Source organism: Vicugna pacos, chromosome 15 (genome assembly GCF_048564905.1).
Source record: "Vicugna pacos chromosome 15, VicPac4, whole genome shotgun sequence".
NCBI lineage: Eukaryota > Metazoa > Chordata > Mammalia > Artiodactyla > Camelidae > Vicugna > Vicugna pacos.
The window spans coordinates 50,849,539-50,867,008 of NC_133001.1; positions in this window are offsets into that span (position 1 = coordinate 50,849,539).

Consider the following 17,470-nt stretch of genomic DNA (forward strand, 5'->3'; position numbering starts at 1 on the left):
ATGAAATCTATTTGTTCTAAAGCCCGAAGGGATCATTTCCAAGCGCCTGATAACACTCACCTGGCGGTGGCAGCAAGAGTTGATGCCCTTGATTCTGAGGCGGGCTTTTCTTCTACTTGAACTTGAAAGTGCACAATAGAAGAAATTTTATACTGAGAGTGAAGCAAGAAAGCAACATCGGGGTCAGCTGGTTGGGAACTTGGGGATACTGTTCTTGGAGATGATTTCTACAGGCAGTGAGACCTCAGAATGTTAGAAGCAGGGTTCTGACCCGTCTGTACCTCTGTTTCAGAAAGGTCTCCCAGGCTGCAGCAGAAAGGGCAGATGGTCAGGGGGCAGACTAAAGACAGGAGCCCAAGTCAGAAAAAAAACTGGCATGGAGCAAGACATAGATGAAAATGGGGTCCTAATATCTCCCCAACAACCCAGGACACTTTGTCCAAAATCCGTAATAACACTCTTTGTACAAAGATGCAATCAAGAATGGATGCTATGATGTCTTTAGGGCCTCTGACGAACATTGTCAGGAGCCCTGAGGTGAGTTACCTGCATACGCCTCCCTTCCAGTCATTTTTATTTCCATCAACCCCAAAGAATGGGAGTCGGACAGCAAGAGAGAATTCAAACCATTTGAATGTCCAAAATTGGCAATGCACGTGTTTTGGAAGTTTAGCATTTCCCAAATGGATGATTTTATGGTTCATTTAATACTTTAAAGTAATTTACCTAATGACAAGTTCATGTGGGAAGATTGGACATGGATTTTTATGCAGAAATGCCCGGAATGACTTGTATTTGACACATGACACTCCGGCAGCATCGTCTACCTCCCCACCCACAAGACTGCTTGTAGTTTTATTTTGGGCAAAACGGATCAACCTGCTTCTACAAGTCATTTTTATTTTCCTGAGATTGGAAAGGATGTGTCACTAGAAAATCTTTGCAGTAGAGAGACACCAAGAGGGAAAGAGGCATGGTTCCAGTGGCTCTGATGGTCTCTCCAGGGCGCTCTCAAAAGCAGTCTTGAAATGTTCATGGTTCCAGTGCAATGGGCCAGTGACACACAGTTTAGAGCCTGCTGTAAAGTGAAAACAGCTTTGGTAGCAGTAGAGGTCCAAGTCGAATAAAAACTACTCCACTTTATACAGGATGACAGTATCATGTACTGTCCAAACCACCACACCTTTGAGAAAGGAAGCACTATTAATGATTTTGCTGTGACAAGAAGAGTAAACTTGGGACTGTCCCCTGCAAACAAGAAAATATGGTCACCACTTTGTATGGCTATGTTGTAAAATGGGTCACTTTGCAAAGGTAAATCTTCCAGATAACTGAAATTTGCTACCTTATATGAGCTATTTTTTGCCCTCATTTTTGCAACTCTTAATGAACATACGTCTCAAGAATTAGACCACCAGTCCCCACATTTTAGCCTGTCCCTTCCTGGTTTGGGATCATCTTTTTGCCTGACACAGAGCAGACTTGCAGAGTAGTTGAGCCAGCGAGGGAACTTCCGTAACCCATTAATATGGTGCCTTGTAGAATTAACTGCCATCACTCACAGGATAATCTGAGTAAGTTAGTTTCTCTCTCTGGGTCTGATTTTTTTCTGATCTAAATTAGGGGCTAAAACGAAAGGATCTTTCAGGTCCCTTCAAGTTCTAATACCTTACATTTAAATTGATTAGTTTGCTCCCAGGATTAATTGTCATTTTAATAAAGCTACCTGTAAAACTTAAAAAAAAAAAAATGAGAGGAATGGAAGGCACATCATTAAACTTGGAAGGCACCCAAATGGCCCGAGTGTAAGTTTCTTTTTCGCTAGACCTCAGCGGGGCTCCTGTGCCAGAAGTAGTGACAGCAACAAAGAGAGACAGCATTTTTTTTCTCACCATTATGACTTCTTTCCTTCATCATTCAACCAACAGGCACTTTCTGCTCACCTGCTCCCTGGGGAGATACAGCTGTGGTTCACTGAGTCCCAGAGCTCCAGGAGGTCTGTTCCAGTAACAGAGAATAGACGTGGATGCAAATGGCTTTAAACTAAGAAAGAATAGGGTCGTAAAAGAGGACAAAAGATCCCAGTGGGATTTCAGGGAAAGCCTGATCAGCTCCAGCATGGCAGAGTGGGACAGGGGATCAGGGGCGGCTTCATGGAGGAGGCATCAATGTGGCCTTGAACAAGAAATAAAACCTGGATATTCAGAAATGTAGAGAGGGTCGTCCAGGTGGGGAAAATGGTGTGCACTAAAGCAGAGAGAGAGGAAAATATTTTGACAAGGACTAACAATCTGATTTGCCTGGGTTATACAGTGCTTAAGAGTGGAATCTGGTCTTATTTATCTTCATGTCCTCAGAACCTAACATATTATAAATGTTCATTGCTGACTGGCTGACTGTATGAATGAATGAGTGGAAAGTAATAGAAGATAAAGTTGAGATGGTCATATTTCACTTGGTAGAGAGCCTGCTTGTCATATAGTAGGCACTCAATATTTATCGAGTACATATTGAACAAATGGATGAATGGATCAATTGATTGATGATGGGTGGATGGATGGATGATGGATGGATGGATGGATGGATGAATGGATAGATGAATACATGATGGGCAGGTGGATGGATGATGGATGCATAGATGAATGCATAAGATATTGGCAGGTCTTGAGTGCCTTACTAAAAAGCCCAGCATTGATCTGTAGGTAATGGGAGCTACTGAAGAATTCTAGTCAGGATGGTAACTGGATTCGAGAAGGCAAATCAGCCAGCATGCAAGATATACCAAAAGGGGGAAACTGGCAGCAGGAGACATTTTTTTTTCACTCTTGTGCTGACAAATTTTAACTGCATTTCTCACAAACATGCTGGGATAATGAAATGAAAATGATGTACAAAAAGAGGATTTAAAGACCTCATTAGAGGTTACACAATTTTTTACATGGGATACCAAAAGTGTCTCACATTTTATGTTCTGTAACAGAAAAGTTGTTGTGGTATACCCACAACTTGGACCAGGGATGACTGGGGCCAGTTGCTTGTAGGAGAGGAGGATGAAGTGGGAGGAGGAGCAAGGAGGTTGGCTGGTGAGGCAGGACCTGAGAGTTGCCGGGGCACCTCACACACCTCACCTCATTCAGCCCTCTCCAGTTAGTCCCCTCTCTAAGACATCGCAGGTTGGGTTTCCCAAGGACTGAGACAGGAGGCTCAGGAATCGGTCATTTGGGCTGAGATCCTGACTCTGAGCCACTCTCCATACGAGCTTGGATGAGCTTCTTAACATCCGTGGGTGCGTCAGAGCCAGCTCGTAGGCCAAGCATGCACGTCTCCTCCCAATTCCGCATCCAATGATATCACATCGGAAGCTTGAAACTGGGCACAAGGAGCCTGTGGTCACCACGGAAATTGGCAAGTCCTTCACATAGGGGCTTGTTTTTATTTTTATTCATTTTCTAGCAATCAGTTGTTCGTAGTGTATAACCCCTCACTGTCTCAGCTTTATGGGTTCCCATCTTGAAAGTGGAGATTTAATAATAGCAATAATGCCAATCCCATAGGAATATTGTGATGATTCAGTGCTTTGATGTGAATAAAAACACGGCAGCGGTGCCTGGCGCGGAGTAAGTGCTCAGTGACTATTGGTTACCGTTATCCCAGTTTTTGTGTAAGTGTCTGTTCTTGAGAGCAAGTAGGGCAGGTTTCTTTCACGCGTGGGTGTTCTGCCCCACCCCATCCGCCAACGCCAAGCCCGGTGGCTGGCACCCAGTAGGTGCTCAAGAAGCGTGGACAGAACTGAAATCATCCTCAGAGGAGTTTGAGGAACTCCAACGTCCCCTGCCGGCCCCGGCGTCCGCACAGAGCCCTTGCTCCTTTCATTAACAAACTTTTACTCCGTGGCCTCATCCTCTCCTGCCTCTCCTTCTTTCTTTTAACTCCAGTTCTTAAACAAATCCCTCTTTTCAGGAACGAGAAGCCGATCTGTTCTGGGGACGTGCCAGTGGAGCGGTGTGCGTTGGCACCACCAGTGCTGTCTCTCAGGAGACAATGGGATCGGAGCGCCAAGGGGGAGAGTTCTCCATGCAGAATTTCCCTGCTTAATCCGCTCTTGTGGCTGGCACACAGTCAGCAGAGGAAAGGAACCAAATTACCCGGGCGGCCTTGGCAGGCTACCCCACTGTCAGCAGGCCAGAAGTTAATTCCCTCATCTTCCCCCGTGCCACCGACTCAGGGGGCAGGTCTGGTGAGGCTGGCTTTCTGTGTAAGTCTGTCAGGTGGTGTGAAGGGGAGAGAACAGGCGAGCGGAGGGTGGTCCCATCGCCAGTGCAGCAACACAGACAGACGGACACGCAGATGTCCTGTCCTAGTCCCACCCTCTGCCGCCCCAAGCCTCAGCACCAGGCTCTGCCTGATGCACAGGGAAGGATGGGTGGCACTCCAGCCTACAGGGTCCACAGTCCTCTTGTAGAGATGGTGATGATCTTCAGTACAATGGGACCAGAGAACAGGGCCCTCTGAAACGGTCCTTGGCATCTCAGCCTGACACCCGGAGAAGCTCCCGTGGGGGTAGAGGCAGCCCGTGCTACTGGTGGAGCCAAGAGAGGGGCTCGAACCTGCCCTGCTCCACCACGAAGCCCCTCCTCCCCCACTGTGGGCTGGGTCGGGGAGGGGGCCAGGGAGCGCACATTGACCGAGCCTCCGTCTTGCACCAATCATACAGCAAGTGCTTTACCGCGGGTGGCCCTCGCTGCCCCTCTCAGGCACACATTGTTGGCCTCATGGAACAGATGTAGCAGCCAGTTGCCCAGAGATGGGGAGCAGCCCTCTGAACCCAGTTCTGCCTGAGCCGCAGATGAGCCTATTTCCGAGGACTGAAACACCACAGTGGAGATTTAAACATTTTCTTAATCAGACCATAAAATATACATGTTATATCAGATCTCACTATAGGTCTAGAATCACAGCGTTTGACTGCAATAATGTGGACCTTTCTATGTGCAATGCACTTTATTTTCTATTCTATTGTACACCATTCTAGATTTTGAGTTGCAGATCTTGACCCACCAAATTGACATCGGGACCCACTAACGAGTCACAGCTACCGTCTGACAAACACTGCACTGCCTGTCCAGGATATGTCCTCTGCGGAGGGGTTGTCCTCTCGCCAAGAGCCTCCGGGACCAGCTCAGACGCGGCCCCCAGAATCGCAGCCGGACTTTCTCCTTGAAGGCGGCGCTAGGGCACCATCTGTGATGTAACTAGGGTGACTACTTCCAGGGTTTGTTCCTAGAATCGGACCCTCGTTAGTGTCTATAAACTCTTTCTCCTTCTTTCCCTTGCTTCTCAAGTCTACCTGGTGGCCTCAAGATGCTTACAGGTGCCTCCATTACCCCTCCCCCATCAACTCTGGCCTCACAAAGAATTTGCAGAATCCTGCACTACAGACACACGCACAGGCACACACACACGCCCCATGAGGGTCACTGTCTGCCCAGATCATTCAGTGGAGTCTGGGGATGTGTGGTTTAGGGGCCCACCAAGTACCCCTCTTGGCTCTTTCACTCTGAATGCCAGGCTGTGGCTGGCTGGTAAGAGCACAGGGCTTTATACATTTAAAGGGGACCCTTCACATAGAATCTTCTGTGGGGCAACCTAGGAGGGCCTCTGAGGTAGAATGTGGTGGGGAGCTCTGGTGGGCATGCAGCCACCCTGGATGAGGGAGAGTGAGGCCAGCTGGGCTCCCAGAGAGATCACTGGGGACTGCACCACCCCCAGAAGTGCACATCTCCCCCAGGGCCACAAGGAGCCACACGTGGCAGGGAGCTGGCCCCAAGCCACAGCCCCCTGGGCCCAGCAAGTTGCTCTCATCTGGAGAAGGGGTTTCAGCTCAAAGTTGTGTATTCCTGCCCAGGCTCAGGGAGCCCCTGGGTGGAGGATCCCAGCTCTGGGAAGGGTCAGGTCTGATTTGCTTCAGGGCCCCAACTGCCATGAGCCAGGCTCCAGGCGGCCTGAGGGATCCCCTGGGAACTCTGCGGTAGTTCAGAGCACTCCACTCCCCACCCAGCACCAAAACCCCAGGTGGCATTCCCCTCAGAATGTATGAAGCGTGGGGCAGGACCTGGCCCTGTCGCGCGGCTGTGTGAGCGTAGGGACATCAGCTTGCTTTCCTCTTTGAGCCTCAGTCCACTCATCTTTTAAATGGGGAGATTAAACCCCTGTCAGTGTAGGACTAGATTGGAGCACAGATGCTAACATGCTTTATAAACCATTGCTCACTATCTAAGCAATTTAAAATAAGCCTAATGCTCACACACAGCAATAAGATACAGGATGTTATTCTGATTCTCTTTTTATCCTCATAACCTCTGTTAATATTCTGATAGAATTGAGACCCAGGTTAAATGACTCATCCAAGATCACCAAACCCATGAACAGCAGGGTGGGGAGTCAAATGAGGACATTTAATTCTAGAGCCACGGCCTCCCCGGCTCTGCTACACTGCCCATTAGCATATGTTTGTCTGCACAAGACCCTTCGCCTTATAGCTCTGTTCTGCGTCTATGTCCTGCCCTGGACTCAAAAAATCTTAAGGACAGTGCCTTATTCATCTTCAAAGGAAACAGCAGTAGGAGTAGCTCGGAGTATGGCGCACAAGGGGGCCACCAGTGTGTGTTAAATGCCACTGAATTCTTAATATGTCTCTCAGTGGCTCATTCGAAAGAAATCATTGTTGTGCCCAGAGATATGCAATCTCTTCCCAATCTCCCTGCTTCTCTGGAATTTCCATCCCCCCCACCCCCGAAGAGGTCCCTGTGCTTCAGAAACAGACTCCTCAACCAGATCACCATCATATTCCAGCTCCGAGCACTCATTCTCAAGAAACATGGTCCTCGCTCTGCGGGGACCTGATTCAGCCACAGCATTCTGCCCTGGAGGGTCCTATCAGAAAGCGATCTTTCCTACGTGTTCACCCTCAGGAAGTCTTCACTGAGCTGAGCATCCCGGCCAGTGCCAACCCCTCTCTCCAGCCCCCAGAGCCCTGTTGTCTTCCTGACTCACAGGGTACGGCCACCCTTGGCTGCCCCACCACAGGCCAGCACGTCCCCCAGGGCAGATGGCTCTACCCAGCCAGCGTGTGAACTGCTGACGATGGAGTGGTGACCTGAACGGTCTCAAACATCTGGACCATCCGGCCCCATGGAGGTGTCACATCTGGAGTCTGCCCCCAGCTTTCACTCTCGTTCTGCGGCCTCTGCCGTCGGTCGAGCAGATTGACCAGGGTGATGGGCGCATCCTCTGATCAGACCCCAGGCCCCCGTCTCTTCCCCCAGGGGCGACTGACTCTGGCAAGCCCGCCCCCAAACACAAACCTTCTTTCAGCAGCGCTGGGGCTCTAAGCTTCTCTCCCCTCAGCCAAGAGCCATTGTATCAGCTGTGATTTATGTAAAGGCTTTTGTGGGACTCCTGGTTTTGACAGTCCCTGTGTTGTCGAATGGTAATAATTGTGGGTCCTTTCATCCTTTATTTACAGGATGGCTCTGGGGGGAGAGGGGCCTGGTGCAGGGGGAAGGCCGCTGGGGGAGGGCAGACTCGCTTTTCTGAGCCTCGGTACAGACCCAAAGAAGTAGGGGTCCTTTGGAAGTTATAAATAGCAGCTCCCGAGAATAAAGAAGTCACCTCTCCAGGCTTCGGGAGCTCAGAGAGGACAAAGGCCGCTGTGAGCTGGGAACACCGCACTTCTTCGGGGATGACAGGGCTAAACGGAGTTTCCAGGGCCTGGCCCCTTGTTTTCAAAAAGCTGATTTTTGCCTGAACGCCAGTCTCTGGCAGAGGAGAAGGAAAGCAACTTTATTTCCTTCAGCTAACCGGTTCTCAGACTCTTGGAGCAGAAAGCCCTCTGTTTCATCCCAAGCTCTCTGATTATCAGGAAGGTCTCCCTGCAGCTGAGCTGAAGGCCACCTCTCTAAGCCTGCATCAAAGACGTTTCATGCCCGTTAAAGTCCCACGAGCGCCTCGATATCCCCCAGCCTCCCGTGCAGCAGGGCAGGGACGCGGGGCTGGGTTTGGACAAGCAGTGAGTGGAAGTGATAGACGCCACTCCGAGCCTGAGCCTTGACACTGTCCCATGTGAGCACAGGGAGGGGAGGAAGCCATGTGCTCCTGGTGGCACGGCCACATGAAAGGGGCCACAGTCCCCCAGGCAATGTGGAAAGGAACATGGCAGAGAGAGCTGCATATCCAACACCAAATACTGATGTGAGTGAGACTCGAACCCACATTGTGCTGAGACACTGAGATTTCAAGGTTTATGGGTTCCAGCATAGCTGGTCCTGCCAGGCTAGCCACACCTATTGTTCTGAGAACTGGCTGGACACGTGGATGACTAATACCTTTGCCCTCAGAGAGGTCCCTGTCTGAGGGAGGAGACAGGCACGTGACACTGCCCCAGGTGTTGTCACAACACAAGCCCACATCTATAGCAGCACAGATAAAGGGTACCTCACCAGCCTTGGGGTACCAAAGGAGCTTCCTGGGGAGAGAGGTGACCTGGCGATGGAGCAGGATGTGGCTGGCAGAGCAGATATGAAGAGGATTTCAGTGGGGAGCAGGGTAGGAAAGGGGCTGTGCCCAACTCACGCGAGAACTGCTCCCTGCTCAAGGCAGGACGTCATCAGTCCCTCACGTGACCAGGGTCAACCCAGCCTCAAGTGCCCACGAGGCTTGTGTCCAGGGAAGGAGTGACCGTCTGTCTACAGGCAGGCTTCAGTGGGGAGCCGGAGCTTGGTCTGGGACTGCAGGACGGGGAGGACACGGGTCACGGGGAGGACACGCGCGGCTCACAGGAAGATGCGGCTCTCAGGGAGGACATGGATTAAAATGAAAACCTACAAGACACGGCAAGTGGTAGACAGAGTTGGCACTGGCCCCAGGAAGCTGAATTCTTGCTAACATGGATCCAAGGACTTCATCCAGGAAGACAAATAATAAGTAAATCATAAAGTGTGCCTTAGATCAAAGAGCAAAACTTTTCAATCCATCGTTGTCCAGGTCTTCAGCCCCTTTCCCTCCGTTACCTAAGAGAGCCAGGGCAGCGTCACCGGATAGCAGAGGCTGGAGAAAAGCCAGACCTAGACCAAGTTCCAGCCTTTCCGGGCATGAGCAGTCGGGCTTCTGATAAGTCCCTCAGCTCTTTATCCTTTGAGTCTTCATCTGCAAAATGGGGTTAATAAGATCTACTCTGAAGTTTGCTGCAAGCCCCTCTGAGCCCGTTTTCTCCATCCTTCAGATAGTGACGTGCTGTAGCGCTGTGCCTGGCACGTGGTAAGTTTCAATATTTGTTAGTTTTTATTATCATTGCATCTCTGTTATTATCAAATGCCCAACTCATAGGACAGATGTCAGGCTCCCACAAAATAAAAGGGATTGTCTGGAAGGTGTTCTCCAAAGACACAGGCATAGCCTGCAGACCACCTTCACCAGCAAACCAGGTACTACTTTCAGCTGCATCATTCTTGAGAAGCCACGCTCCTCTGACCCCGGGTCCTCCTGTGTGGAACAGATGATTTGAGGGGCCGCAGAGAGGTGACTTCCCTGGAGGAAGACTCTCACTGGAAGCACGCGGACCTCTCCAGGACACGACACTATGGGTTGACCGAATGTCGCTGTCCCTCTGTATCTGTGGGAGATCGGTTCCAGGACCCCCCACAGACACCAAAATCTGCGGATGTTCAAGTCCTTTCTATAAAACAGTGTGGTATTTGTATATAACCTATGCACATCCTCCCATATGCTTTCAATCATCTCTAGATGACTTATAAGACCTAATACAATGTAAGTGCCATGTAAATAGTTGTAAATACAACATAAATGCCTTGTAAATAGTTACCAGTACACGGCAAATTCAAGTTTTGATTCTGGAACTTTCTGGACTTTTTTCCTGAATTTTAGATCCACGGTTGGTTGAATCTGAGGATGTGGAATCCACAGATATGGAGGACCAACTGCATTTACAGCCCTGTGTGTTCTACAGAATAGGCATCGAGCTTCTGGCCAGCGAGAAGAAGGGAGAATCCATTATGTATCCAGCCCCCAACTTAGATGATCTCATTTACTCTTCACTGCAAACCTATGGGAAAGGTGTTATTATCCTGTCTTACCATTGGGGAAGTTTAGGCTCAGAGAGGGAAAGTGACTTGCCCAAAGTCACACAGCTAGGAGGGACTGAAACTCCCACCTTAGCGTGCCTCCAGGTCCCCTGCTCTCTTCAGGCCTCCGGGGAGATGGAACAAATGTGGGCTCCAGCCCCTGAACGTGGTGCTGGGGGACCCCACTTTGCAAGTGCAAAACTGAACATGGCGAGTACAGGGTGAGAATCGTGCCACACTTGGCCTTGCACTTAATAGTGACAATGAGGAGAAGGAGGGGAAGAGGGAGAGGAGGGCCATCAGGAGAGAGGGAGGTGGTGAGCAGAGTGGGAGGAGGGCGGGGGAGGAGGGAGCAGGGGAAGATCCCTTCCTGAGCACCAGCTGACTCGGCACCAGCTCAGTGCTTCACCTGCACTACTCCTTCGATTCTCACTGCAGCCCCCATACAGGAAGGATTCTCACTGTCCCTCCTTTACAGACGAGGAAACTGAGGCTCAGAGACATGAAGCAGCTTTTCCCAGGTTTAACTTGGATTTGAGCCAATATCTGCCTGACACCAGAGCTCTAGCTTTTATCCACTCCTAGCTCTTAACTGCTGGGGGAAGAGGCCAAATGCACCTGCAAAATCTAGCAGGAAAACCTGGGGGAAGCAAATTAGGGAGGAACAGAAAATGACTGGCAGGGGTCACTTTGTAGAGGGCACAGGACCTCCTGGAAGCTCCCTGCAGGCCAGACTGTTGAGGAAAGCTTTAGGCTGAAGAATCCAGACACTTTGGAGAAAGCCGCACAACCCTCCTCAGATCCATTAAATACTCACTGAGTTCCTGACACAATACCAGGGGCTGAGACGACTAGATTCTTCACTCCCTGCAACTCTGTAAAGCACAAATACAAATTACTACCATTCCATTTTACAGATGAGAATGCTGAGGCCCAAAATTATTTAAATGACTTGCTCAGGGTCAGTCAGTTAGTTGCTCTGTTTCTCTGTTCCCACAACTCCCTGTATATATATCTATCAGAGCATTTATCTCCTATTTGTACTGGTTTTGTTCGTAACATGCCTGTTTTTTCTAGAAGACTGTGACTGTCATCTCCTTCTGAATCCCAAGCTTTGGACTCAGTGCTGGAAACATCGTGGACAAGCAAATGAAAGGATGGAGGGAGAATAGGCCCATGGTCCTCCGTCCTCAGCTGCCCTCCTCCCTACCCTTCTGCGGGGAACAAAACCTGCAGTTTTCACTTCCAGAAAAAGCAAGTGCTTCCATGATGTGTTAATAAAAGTTATCTAGTGTTCACACAGCCCTGCCATCTCATTTTACATACAGGACAGCTGGGATTTGGAGAGGGTCAGTGGTCTACTTGGGGTGTGGGGACATCCCCTGATCCTGTCCCTTGATAGCTGTGTGACTCTGTGCCAGTTGCCTGATTGCTCTGTGTCATGGTAGCTTCATCTTTAAAATGAGAGCAGCTTTCCCTCCTCCAGAGCAGTCGTAAGGTGTAAACGAGGTGATTTATGGGGCAGAACTTTGCAGACTTCCTAGTAAGATCCTGGCTCTGGGCAGACTCCACCCTCTGAATCCTGAAGACTTCACCCTCTGGGTGGTACCCTCACTTCTCCTTCACAGCGGCACCGAGAAGATGATGATATCATCTCAGGATGGAGACCTCCAGGCTCTTAAAGGAAGGAGGATGAAGCATGCTCCATTCTCCTGTCTCATAGTCCTTTCCTTGAAATTTAAATGACGATCTTCCCCCTGGCTTTTTCTCGAAGACAGCTTGGTGGTTGCGCTATGTGTGTGGATTTGCTAAGATGTTTAAGATTTCAAATAAAAACCTACAAGAGTTCGAGATACCGTTGTTAGGCGGGAAGTGAAGCAACTCATTTCCTTCTGTCGGCATGAGTGGGATCAGAGGTCTTCATGGCTCTCCAGGTGAAAAAAAGGTGTATTTTCCCAGAAAGATGAGGACGAGTCACAGATAAAACAAACGTCTCTGATGAATTTGCTAAAAAAACAAATGATCCATCTTGAAGCAGCAAAAGCATCATTTGAATGCATCCCCGCTTCTCAGGCCAGAGCGATTTTTCCTGCCTTGTATGTGAGCACAGTTGTCCCTGATCAGACAGCCTCTGCCTGTGAGATCAGAATTCATTAAACTGTGCTTAGTTCGCGCTCTTCCTGCCATTAGAGTCGGAGAGCTGTTTGAAATAGGATTCCCGCTGATGAATGCGTCCGTACAATGTTCGGTGACAATACGGCTGAGCCGGGAGGCTCCTCCCAGCAGAGAGGCAAGCTATGGTCAAGAGCCTGGCCCCAGAGAACCAGTGTTCTCCCCAAGGATGACACGATTTTTTTCCCTACAGGCAAGCCCTCAGCTTTTCAAGAGCAGAAAAGAGGGCTGCAGTTTTCTGTTGGTAGCAACAGCAGTGAGTGGAATGTTCTGAGAATTTTGACTCATGCTAAACAGGGGTCAGATCCTGCCTCTTCTGAGTCTGCTGCTTTGAGCCTCCCCACAACCTTCTGAGCCTCAGTCTCCTTTTCTCTAAAATGAGGCTAATGACGGCTACGGCGCAGGCTGTCGTGGGGACTAGATTACAGCAGAGAGGCATCCAGCCCCAGCCTGAGGCTTGCGGAGCTCAGGCCAGCCCCCTGGCTTATTTTGACATCTCTGATTTGGAGCTGCCAGGGTCTAAGTGCGGCAGCTCCACGGCGACAGACTGCAGAAGCAGTTCTGAGAACTCCCTTTCTGCTTAATGAATGAAGACAGATGCTAACAGCTGGGGCCAGACAAAGAAACATGTGTCAGCTCCGGAAGCCAGTTTCCCAAAGAGCCCGGGGAGCAGGGAGGAATCTGGGTGAAGGGCAGGGCGGAGCGGGCCAGCCCATGGCCCAAGGCTGCCTGCTTCCGTTTCCCAGAATGCCTAAGGCCCTGGCCCTTCTGCCCAGCCCTCCCTCTTGGAGGGCAGTTATGAGCCAAAACAGAAGAATGTACAATGCTCCCTTTTCCAAGCAGAAAAGAGACTCCCAGCTTCATGAATAGCTCTCCTCAGATGGCTGTTCATCACTTGATGGGATAATGGCCCTCCACCAGGTGTTTCACTCCAAGATGGTCGAAACTTGACGCAACGATCACACCTAGCAATGCAGCAAAGATCTTCCAAGTATCAATAGGAAAGCGAACGAGAGCTTTCTTAGGAATAGTTGCCTGTGATATCCAAAAGATGATTAAAGATGTCCAAAATACCCATGGCTGACCGACAGAGAAAATCAGAGATTCAAACAGGTAACATCAGAAAGACACCCCTGGCCCCCGCCCCTGGTACTGAAGCCAGACGAGGATTTTCCTCACTCACTAGCAGTGTGATTTTATAAAAATTACTTACCTTCTCTGAGACACAGTTCCTACTTCTCTAAAATGAGCTCTAAGTGAGGACAAAATTGCAAATAAATAAGTAAAATGAGCAGCACTCTGTGTTCCCTTAACACTTCTTCTAGTAACAGAATCTGTCTTCACCATCGCCACCACCAAGACGCGCGTTGTGTTTATGAATGGGCGATTTGCAGTTCTACTGGGTAAAATCTAATCAAGCAAAAAAGATCTAGAGAAATAGAGAGGAACAGTAAAGGGTGGTAAGAGTGGTGTCCACCCGACAACTCCAGATGGACCGTTTGTCTAGTGAATTTCTGAAGGTGGGTGTATCGTAAAGACTTATTTATGCGTAATAAAAATAAATGGCCCAGTCTGTCGGCCAGGACAGCCAGTAGTACAGAAGGATGGCCAAGTTCTGTTACTGTCTTTAATATTTTCTGTCTGGACACAGGGCAGGCAAGGCTGGCCACATAATTTGCAGGACCCACAACAAAATAAAAATGTGGGCCCCTTGTTCAATTTCAAGTTGGCAACAACAGAGCATTAAAACAAAGCACGGGGCCCTTCAGAGCTCAGGCAAATAGACACATGAGAAGATAATCAGCATCATCAGCCATTAAAGAAATGCAAATTAAAACCACTATGAGATAATATCACATACCTACTGAAATGGCTAAAATACAAAACTCTGATAATACCAAGTGCTGACAAGGGTGTGGAGCAAATAATTTCCCTGTCCATTGCTACCAGAAGTGTAAAATAATGCAGATACTCCAGGAAATAGGTTGACAGTTTCTTATAGGCAAATACATACTTTATGTCTATATTGTCAAACCAGAAATCCTACTTCTAGATATGTACCCTAGGAAAATCAAAACTTAAATTCACACAAAAAATCTTTACATGAATGTTTTTAGTTTCTCTATTCATAATCACATGGACCTGGAAACAACTTAAATGTCCTTAGACATTTGAATGGAAAATCCAACTGTTAGGCATTCATACAATGAAATACTACTCAGGAATGAAAAGGAATGAGCTTTTGATTCACATGGCAACATGGACAAATGTTAAATGCATTTTCCTGAGTGAAAGAGGCCAGCCTCAAAAAGTTATATATAGTGTGATTCCATTTATATGATGTTTTCAAAAAGACAAAACTATAGTGATGGAGAACAGATCAGTGACAGCCAGGTAGGTTGGGGTGTGACTACAATGAGATAGCAAAAGGGAGTTTTGGGGGGAAGGAACCATACTGGGTCCTAACTGTACTGGTGGCAACACAAATCTATTCATGTGTTAAAAATCGTTGAACTCCCCCAAAAGATCATATTTATTATATGTTAATTTGAAAATAAGATTAAAAATAGAAAAAATAATTATTTTTCTCCCCTATAAAGGAAGTCCAGATATAAGCATCCAGGGCTGGTATAAAGGCAAGACAATTATGAAAGACATAAGCTTTCTCCATCTTCCTCTTTTATCCTCTCTAAGATACGAATCTCATCCTCCACATCCAAGATGACTGCTAGAGCACCAGCCATCACAGACAGGTTTCAAACATCAGAATAGAGGAAGGGGAAAGATAGTGACTCATCTCTTTTTTTGAGGATCATTCTCTGTGATTATGTTTCAGTGGCCAAAAACAGGCATGCCTAGCTACAAGGGAACCTGAGGGATGTCATCTATAATCTGAGAGGAGTTCTTATTACTAAGAAATAAGGGAAATGAATATTGAAAAGCAAATTGCCTTTCTTGCTACAGGGTCCTCATTCCTTTCTCCAGCTCAGGCCACTCTCTTTAGCTTCTGGCATATAAATTTGACTGTCTGCTTGACCTTTCCTCTTGGGAAGCCAGTGGGTATCTCAAACTCAACATGCTCCTAAAGCAAAAGTATTTATTGCTCCTCTTCCATCACCAAATCTGTCCCGATTCCAGTCTCCCCCAGTTTAATCAATGGACCACTGTAGGGGAGGAGAAGGTTTACCTCAACCTTTTTGGGGTCCTTGGCTGGGTTTGAAAGTTAAACTGACAAAAACAGATTAACAGGAGAAAAGCGCATGAATTTATTTAATATAAGTTTTATGTGACCCCAGGGACTTCATGAGGAAATGAAGACCCAGAGCATTGGTTAGACCTGAGTATTTTTATGATGGGTTTGACCCAAAGTGGACAACCGTGGAGAAATGTGAGGGTTAAGGAGTATGAGTGAGGGGACTAAAGTGGGGGAAACGGAACAAATTCTGTTGGTTAATTTCCTGTCCCCCACCTCCACATCCATCCTTCAGCAAGTCTTCTCATCTCTGATCCCAAGACATCCTGAGTCTGTCCATTTGTCAAGCCGCCTCACCTCTTAGCTGGGCAATTGCAACAGCAACCCATGGGCAACTTGACTGTATTCCCCCTAGTGGAGCTGGATTCTTTTAAAATAACAGTTCTATTCTCAAAACCCTCCAATAACTGTGCACTACATTTAAAATAAATCCAAACTCATTCCACTGGCCTCCAAAGTATCCCCACCCCGTTCTAGCCCCTTCCTCCCTCTCCAACTTCACGTCCTCTCTCTCCCTGATTCACTAAATTTCACCCACACTCCTAGAATACGCCAGGCACCTTCCTGGCTCAGCATATCTATGTGCTGGTTCCTCTATCTAGAACATTCTTCTCAGCTCCTTACCTGACCTACCTGTGCTCCTCCTCCAGACTTCACTTCAAAGGTCTCCTTCTCAGAGTCACCTTTACAGACTGCCTGTTGTTTGGAACAGGTCTCTGCTCCCCAACTCCTGGCACCCCCATCACTGTACAGCCTTCTGGTTCTCTTTCAAGAACTTATAACCCATTTTCTATCCATCTCTCATCTGTAGAACTGAAGTCCATGAGGCAGGCCTCATGAATCTCCGTCTCTGTCCTCTCTAGGTTCTCAGTCGATGTTCCTTGAATAAATGAATAAATGAATAAATGATTAAGTCATGTCTCCGTTCTAAGACTGATTTTTCCCCGGCTGTACAGAGGCTCAGTGACCTCCTGACCCTGACGTCTATCTGTCTAAGCATCAAAGAGCAATTCCAGAGTCCCTCAGACCCACCATATCAGAAGACCAGCAAGGTTCAGAACTTTTCCATGGGCTGTATCTTCCCACAAAGGTCCCAGGAGGAGATGCTCAGGGACCCCCCCGCCCTTAAAGGCTCTGATGGAACTGGTAAGCCTGCGATAATCTGCATTTCTTCCAGAAACTAATTAATATTCCATTACAATTTGACCTAGACCCAAACTTCCCTGCTTATAACAAATCAACAAATCAGAAAACCCTGGGCATCTAAAAGGTGTTCTGCCCTGGGTCAGAAACAGTGAGGAAAATTTCCGGAGAAGAGGCCCAGGGCCTGTCCCAAGAGCTTAGAGCCGGGTGACAGCAGACGCACAGAGGGGACTGGAGGAGCAGCAGACTCAGCCAAAGGGCAGTGAAGACCAGCAGTGTCCAGCCGACGGAGCAACAGCAAGGATATAATAATGAGCCAGATAACTTCACGTTCAAAGCCCAAGTCAAAACAACAACTGGAAAAACAATTTTGATGTTTTCAAGTTCAACCTTCAGATCACATTCACAATGAAGCTGGAAGAGAAACATAAATTACACAACCAAATAAAATCAATCAAATCATGAGGCTCATTGAGCATCCATTATGAGCCAGCCTTCGTGGTGGGTCCTTACAAGAGTTGCAGAGGGAGGGATGGAGACATTAAAATCAGGCCCCTGCCCTCTGGGAACATCATAAGATCTGAGTTAGGGGAGGACAGCCAGGCGATAAAGTGGTCCAGGGAAAAGGAAGCACACCTAGGACCAGGAGGAAGGAAGCAAGACTCCCGTCAGGCGGATTTAGATGCCGACAGGGTGGTTGTGGGCAAGAAGGTTGGAGAGGAAGCCAGTGGTGGATCCTGGATGCAAAGGTGAAATGTTTGAC